At 53.9% G+C, this 7,997-nt stretch overlaps 2 non-coding genes across 2 annotated transcripts; one reads left to right on the forward strand and one right to left on the reverse strand.

Moving 5' to 3' along the window:
* Nucleotides 1–7,084: 7,084 nt before the first annotated feature.
* TRNAG-GCC (transfer RNA glycine (anticodon GCC)) lies at nucleotides 7,085–7,155 on the forward strand. Its single transcript has one exon. It is a non-coding gene; the product is annotated as a tRNA-Gly (tRNA).
* A 260-nt stretch (nucleotides 7,156–7,415) lies between these two features.
* On the reverse strand, nucleotides 7,416–7,487 carry TRNAA-CGC (transfer RNA alanine (anticodon CGC)). Its single transcript has one exon. It is a non-coding gene; the product is annotated as a tRNA-Ala (tRNA).
* Between the last annotated feature and the right edge of the window lie 510 nt (nucleotides 7,488–7,997).

A 7,997-nucleotide genomic window follows, 5' to 3' on the forward strand; every position in this document is an offset into this window, starting at 1 on the left:
AGTGCAAATTATAGCTGTTTTCCAAGTGAACATATTCTGCACCCCAGCACTGCTGTGTCTCATCAACTTTTTCCAACCTGCAAAATCTTGAAGGGGATAGAAAATTAGAGCGTTATACTATTCTCCTCATAAAGGGAAAATGAAAACTTTGTAAAGATCACATTTCCCAAGCAATCTCACTTTGCAGGAGAGGTTCTCCCCGTCGTCACAGTGCAGCTACCAATAAACAAGGATGGGTTGTTCTCTCTCCAGTCTTTTTATCTTAGTTACTGATTGTTTAAGATTTGGCTTCATAAGTTTGAAGAGTGAAAGTTTTACAAGGTTAAGTAAAAAAATGAGATGCCTGAAAGTATTGCAAAATTCATCCCTCTCAAGTCTGATTTTTATTTAATGCCTGGATGAAAATATTACCTCCAGAGTAAGTCTCCGTGCGTGTGGCTTGGTCCCCGGGACACCTGCCAAGACAGGAATTTCAGATGCCCGAAATCATGTGCTCAGCAGGTGTAAATTGTGTGCAGGGAGAGTTCACCTTTTGTCCTCAACCCCGGAGGCAGTTTCTCTTCATTAGCAAGGGAAGATGGGGAAAAAGATCATCATCGTTTCCTGACTGCATGCCAAAGTTATGTATCATAAGAAGAAAATCTGTTCATACGTTCACAAATACGTTTTCTGCTAATCAGTCTTCAGGAAAATGCCTTTGTGAGGAGCAGGGGTGGTGGCAGTCGCAGGAGAGCTGGGACAAAGGGACAGAAGCAGATGCAGAGTTTCTCCGCTGGATTTTCCAGCAGGATCCCCGGTAGGTCCTGCCTCTGGACAATGCAGGTGGTGGCTGTGGGCAGGCGTTTCGGGGCTCCCATCCCCAGCTGTCCCCGCGTTCAGCCTGCAGCCAGAGCGGAGCAGGACGTGCTGCTGCTGCTCAGGGATTTCCCTACACTGCAGCACATCAATCCAGCCTGTGTCTGAGGCAGAGAAAGGGGCTGGTTCTTCTGTTGGGATGTGTTAGCGCTGTAATCACGTCTGATTGATTGCTGTCCCATCGAGATCCCACAGCGGGGCTGAGCCGCAGAAACAAATGCAAAAATTGCACTTTTAAAAGAACAAGGTCACGGGTCACGTTATTTGTAGCAGGACAAACACCATAATTAATTGGCCTCTCCCTGCAATGGCAGCACAGGAGGGAATGGAAGGAAGGGATGTGGAGCATCCGTGTTTTTGTGGGGCAAGTGGCCGAGCTGGGTCTGATGGACAACATGAATTCCGCTGGTAAAGAAAAGAAGAACAGTATCTTTGAGAAAGCAAGACTGCTTGGACTAGTCAGGAGTAGTTATTTTCTCTTTGAATGTTTAAGGAGCTTTGTTGTGGCAGGAAATATGAAAAAAAAACCCTATTCAATTTATTTTCTGTACATGTGCTGGAGCGAGAGATTGTATTCAGCTAAAGCAAGGCAAAAAGCTTTTCTGTATTTGTGCTGTATTATTTTTTTTCTCTCAATGACTGATGAAAACAGCCCTGGTGACTGCACATGTCTGCTGTTTATCCAGGTATTTTCTCCATTGGATTGATTAGGAAAAGCTTAGAAGCCCTCTTCAAAGACATCTACAGTGACTTTTTAAAATTCCCAGCCTGGTATCCCATAATGAATAAATCCAGGATTTGAAATGCCCATTTCCCTGGCATTGCCTGCCTGATGGGACACTTTCTTTTGGGACACTTTAGGCAGGATCCGGGATGAACGGTTTCAGGGTGTCCATGCATTTATAAGGAACTTGCGGATTGCCAGCAACATCATCAATAATTGTGCCGGGAAAAGTTATTTTAAATAACCACATGCATCATTGTCAATTTGGTTTCAGTGACCTTTTGTGATCCAGAACTATTCCATTGAAAAAGAAAGGATATTGGAAAATCCCTGAGAGGCTGGTATGTGGAACAATCAGCGTTCCTGGATGGGAGTGGCTCCTCTCCCCGGCCGAAGGGCAGGGATATCTCACCCCGTTTTCCCTCAGCACCATTTGGACCACGCCAGCCACGCTGTACCTTCCCTGGAATTTCAGATTATGCTTTTTCATCTACTGAAATATTCCTCCCTGCAGATTTAAATAATTAATTGGGACGTGCCTAGTGGGTCTGGAGCTAAACTTCAGGAAGGCAGCAGATATGTGTGACCAAGTGACCTTTTGCTGTCCTGCTCGTCCCCGCGCGCTCACTGTGCTCAAAGGGACGCTGTCAAAATTGCTAGGCCTTAAAACTTTAACCCGCACTGACAAGTTGTTCTGCATTATAAGTCTTCCCTAAAAGATTACCACGATTGTTTTGTTTGTTTTGTTCCAACCATCTTTGCTGAGGGCTCCACAATGCGGATTCATTTGTCCTTTTGGGTAGGTGGATATTTTTAAATGCCCGGCTTATTCCGTGACCTGTTAAAATCGAGTTGATGTGCGTGTGCTCCACTCAGTGGAGAACTTGCCAGGGATGGAGCAATTTCTCTGCACTCTGGAAGAGGAGGCAGGAACATGCTTGGGAAGCCTTCATGGAGAGGCTTTGAGAAGCCATTTTGAAAGGCCTCTTGTTATCTTCAGTGCTTTGGAAGGCTTGACTGGGCTTGCCTGGTGATGCAAAGTGGTGTGTGTGTGTTAGTGAAACACCAGCTGGTTCTTACACAGGGGTTTGCTTCTTTCATGGTGCTCTGATTCACTCACTGGCCTTTATTTCTAAGATCTCCATTTACAGAATCACAGAATCCCTGATGTTGGAAAAGGCCTCCAAGACCATCGAGTCCAAGTTGTGCTCGATGCCCACCCTGTCCCCAGCCCAGAGCCCTGAGTGCCAGGTCGTGGAATTCCTTGGACACCTCCAGGGATGGGCACTCCAAACCTTGGGCAGCCTCTGCCAAGGCCTGACCACTCTTTTGTAAAGAAATTCTTCCTGAATTTCTAAAAATTTTCAGCCTGCTGTCCCCCCTGAGCTCCCCTGAGCCAGCCTGAGGCTGTTCCCTCTCCTCCTGTCCCTGTTCCTTGAAGCAGAGCCCGACAGCAGAGCTGTCCCCTCCTGTCAGGAGCTGTGCAGAGCCACAGGGTCCCCCCTGAGCCTCCTTCTCTCCAGGCTGAGCCTTTCCCAGCTCCCTCAGCTGCTCCTCCAGGACGTGCATGGTTTAACAGAGCCCCACGTGAGCATGTGGATCAGAGCCAGCGGTGCAGGTACAGCTGTGCTGTCACCCTTCCCCATTTTCATGCGCCAGGACAAAGATCGACGCAACACCCATTTTATATGGGGTGACTGCACAGTCCTTCCACGAGATGTGGGAGCACGTGTCCATGCCAGCAGGCAGGAGGGAAGAAATGATACCCACTGCCACACCCCAGCTATGCCACACCTGCACTTTGGAGCTTGATTTGAGTGGATTTACCACCGCCTATCAAGCCAGCCTTGTTCTGTCACAGTGCACCAGCTGAACTTGGGGAGAGAGGCTGTGGGCGGCCCTGAGCTGCAGCATCCTCCTCAGAGGGGCACAGCAGAGTCAGCAGAAACTCCTGAACCTCCTGGGCTCTGCTGTCAGGCCTCAGCCAGAGGCAGGGACACCTCCACTGTCCCAGGTGCTCCGAGCCCCAACGTCCAGCCTGGCCTTGGACACTGCCAGGATCCAGGGGCAGCCACAGCTGCTCTGAGAACCTGTGACAGGGAAGGATTTATTCCACATACCCAACCTGAGTTTCCCCTCTGTCATTGTGAAGCCGTTCCCCGTTGCCCTCTCCCTGCAGATCCTGGTGTCCAGTCCCTCTCTGGCTCTGCTGTACACCCCTTCAGACACTGGAAAGGGCTGTGAGGTGTCCCCAGAACCTTCTCCCCTCCAGGCTGAACAGCCCCAGCTTTCTCAGGCTCACAGGGCAGCTCCAGTCCCCTTACCAACTCTGTGACCTCCTCTGGGCTTGCTGCAACAGTGCCGTGTCCACTGGGACACGGAACAAGCCTTGGCAGGAAACCTTCTCCCAGCCATTGTGACAACTGAGACAGGGAACCCCTTGGCACTGCTTGTTTTGTGGGAGTAGGATTCTGACTGCTGCTCAGCTGAACGGATCCTGTGAGGCTCTCACCAGTTCTGAGGCTCTGGACCATGTTTCTCATATTGCAGGTCTCAATTTCTGCCCCGTTCAGCACCCTCCTACTCCCGGCAGTTCTGAGGGAAGCCAGGTGAGAGCCTGGGTCACACAGCTTGGGAACAGGTTCCCAGAGCGTGTTCTGGGGTGACATTTGGGCCCCAGGGAGGCCTGGGAGTCACCAAACTCCTCCTGGTGACACAATTCCCTGCAGGACGTCAGCCACCACCCCCAGGTGTTCTCAGCAGATGCAGAACAGTCTGAGGGACATGAGGAGCTGTTCTCAGATTTGTTAAGCGTGAGTGCAGGGACAGGTTCCATTTCTGCTCGGGGCCGGGCAGTGCAGAGTCTGTCACTGAGAGTCCTGTGTGCAATAATTCTCCAAGCCGTGCACGAGCAGCACGTCCTGCTCTGCCTGCCCCACAGAGCAGAGGGCACCTGGGGACAGGGTGCAGAGGTGGCCCTGCCAGCCCTGAGTGACCCCTTGGACCCGCTGGTCTCACAGGGCTTTTCCAACCTCAGCCAGCCACGGTTTCTGACTCCGTGACCCTGTCTGAGGACGCGCTGCTGGCTGCCATGGGGCTGTGCACAGATGTTGCCAGATGTCCCTGCCTGGCAGAGCCTCGGCTCACCAGGAATGAGAGGAGGTGGGAGGACAAAAGCAGGGGAAGCCTCTGTGTGGCTGACTCCCAGACACTGCAAAATGGGGAATTTGGGGGTTCTCAATATGAACAGCGTTTGCCTCAGTGCCTGGGGGGTTTTGGTCCTGAGCTTGTCTGAGAAAAGTTTTGCTAGGCTGACTAACCCAACCATAAGCCACAGCCTCAATAACAATTATTACTTACAGGTTTTATTGTGTCACCTTCTGCCAGCGGAAGCTGAGCAGGAAAGGGAGCTGTGCTGGGTTGTTACACTCTGGTTTTCCTGCACATCCACATGCGGGACACTGGAACAGGACCTGCAGTGCCAAAAGCTGAAGCAGAAAGCACCTGCTTGCTTCTGACCTGTGCTGAGGTGGGTGGTTGTAGCTGTCCCTCCTGCCTGGTTGGTGCTCTCCAGCACTTTCGTATGTAAATCTCAGTGTTCCCTTGATGTGAAGCACTCGTTGCAGCTTTTCCTTGGACTCTGGCTCGCATGTGGCTTTTTGGGAGCATGTCCAAGGCAAACTGAGTGTCAGGAGCGTGCATGGTTTATTTTGGGACACGGTGTGGCCATGTCACAGTGCAATCTAGGACTCAGTGTTGAGATCACCACACACAGGCACAGTGTGCTGAAATGTCATTGCCTGGCGAGTCACAGGGACCATCCTGAGCACACGCTGATGACTCCTTTGTGGATAACTGAGCCTCTGAGGCCTTAACTGTTGGCCTCCCCTGGCAAAGTCCTTCCAGGACAGAAAAGGAACAAAAATACACATTTGTGACTTGATCCAAAAGCTTTTAAATGTAAAGAATGATCATAGCACCATTTAGGTTGGAGAAGACCTTTAAGATCGACTCCAACCTTAGTGCTAGGGGTAAAGAATCTTGGAAACCTTCACTTGCAATCTCCTGAAGTTCTTCCATTAAATCACTCCTTGCTTATTATTTTATCCCTGGTACAAACAGAATGCTTAGAAACAAAAAAAGTTATCAAAGAATATGCTGAGGGGAAAAAGAAGTTTTTAAAATTATTACAGAAATAATAATTAGTGACATCTTGCATCTGTGAGAGACGAACAAGCCCAAAACCATCAGTCAGGCCAGACCCTGTGGGGTGTATGGTGGGTGCATTATATGCTTTGCCAGGGGCTTTTTTAACCCTTTGGAGGAAAAATGTACAATGGCTAGTGCTGCCTTCTTAAAAGCTTGTTTCCCTGGAAATGGTGGCTGAAAAGCGCTGTGTGAGTGCGTGGGGCTGAGAGGCAGAACGAAGCAGGTGGGTGCAGTGCCAGCGGTGCCATCGGTGCCATCGGTACCATCGGTGCCATCAGTGCCATCAGTCCCAGCAGTGCCATTGGTGCCATTGGTGCTATCGATTGGTGCCATTGATGCCATCGGTACCATTGGTATCATCAGTGCCATCGGCGCCATTGGTACTATCAGTACTATCAGTGCCATCGGTGCCATCAGTGCCATGGGTGCCATGGGTGCCATCGGTCCCATTGGTGCCAGCGGTGCCATCGGTCCCATTGGTGCCATCGGTCCCATTGGTGCCGTCGGTCCCATTGGTGCCGGCGACGCCATTGGTGCCATTGGTGCTATCAATTGGTGCCATTGGTGCTATAGATCGGTGCCATCAGTGCCATCGGTGCTGTCAGTCCCAGCAGTGCCGGTGGTGCCATAGGTGCCAGCGGTGCCATTGGTGCCAGCGGTGCCATTGGTGCCATCGGTGCCATCGGTGTCGTCGGTCCCAGCAGTGCTGGTGGTGCCATCGGTGCCAGTGGTGCCATCGGTGCCATCGGTGCCAGCAGTGCCATTGGTGCCATTGGTGCTATCGATTGGTGCCATTGATGCCATTGATGCCATCGGTACCATCGGTATCATCAGTGTCATCGGCGCCATTGGTACCATCAGTGCCATCAGTGCCATCATTGCCATGGGTGGCATGGGTGCCATCGATCCCATTGGTGCCAGCGGTGCCATCGGTCCCATTGGTGCCATCGGTCCCATTGGTGCCGGCGACGCCATTGGTGCCATTGGTGCTATAGATCGGTGCCATCGGTCCATCGGTGCTGTCAGTCCCAGCAGTGCCGGTGGTGCCATAGGTGCCAGCGGTGCCATTGGTGCCATCGGTGCCATCAGTGCCATCGGTGCTGTCAGTCCCAGCAGTGCCGGTGGTGCCATAGGTGCCATCGGTGCCATCGGTGCCATTGGTGCCATCGGTGCCGTCGATTGGTACCATCGGCACCGGCGACACCATCGGTACCGTCGGTACCGTCGGTGCCATCCGTGCCGTCGGTGCCGACAATGAGGCGGTTCAGCCAGGGGCGGGGGGATCTTTCCGAGCGCGCATTGGTGGTTCAGTGGTAGAATTCTCGCCTGCCACGCGGGAGGCCCGGGTTCGATTCCCGGCCAATGCAGTTCCTTTTTGCCGGCGGAGGAGCCGCTCGTTTTGAGGCCGCAGCGCTTTGATTTTCCCCGCGGGGCTCTCGGCCGGGGGAAGCGGCACCGGGATGGCCGTGCCGTGCCGTGCCGTGCCGTGCCGTGCCGTGCCGTGCCGTGCCGTGCCGTGCCGTGCCGTGCCGGCGGCGCGGTGCTGGCCTGGTCCGGCGGAACCAGCGGCCGCGCGGGCAGACGGGAGCAAAAAAAAAAAAGAAATGATAAAACCAAAAGAAGCGCCTGGAGATGCCGGGGATTGAACCCGGGACCTCACACATGCGAAGCGCGCGCTCTACCACTGAGCTACATCCCCGGCTGCGAGCGCCTCGCGCCCGGCGCCCCCGAATGGAACACGGGGCGGGCTGGGCCCGGCCCCGCACAGCGCCCGCTGCCGCGGCGGGACACGGACACGGACACGGAGCGGGACACGGACACGGACACGGACACGGGACACGGGACACGGGACACGGACACGGAGCGGGACACGGGACACGGGACACGGGACACGGGCACGGAGCGGGACACGGACACGGACACGGAGCGGGACACGGACACGGACACGGACACGGGACACGGGACACGGGACACGGACACGGACACGGACACGGACACGGAGCGGGACACGGACACGGGACACCGGACACGGAGCGGGACACGGGACACGGGACACGGGACACGGGACACGGGACACGGGACACGGACACGGACACGGACACGGAGCGGGACACGGGACACGGGACACGGGACACGGACACGGACACGGAGCGGGACACGGGACACGGGACACGGGACACGGGACACGGGACACGGGACACGGGACACG

This window comes from Lonchura striata, chromosome 7 (assembly GCF_050655825.1).
Source record: "Lonchura striata isolate lonStrDom1 chromosome 7, ASM5065582v1, whole genome shotgun sequence".
In the NCBI taxonomy this organism is placed as follows: Eukaryota; Metazoa; Chordata; class Aves; order Passeriformes; family Estrildidae; genus Lonchura; species Lonchura striata.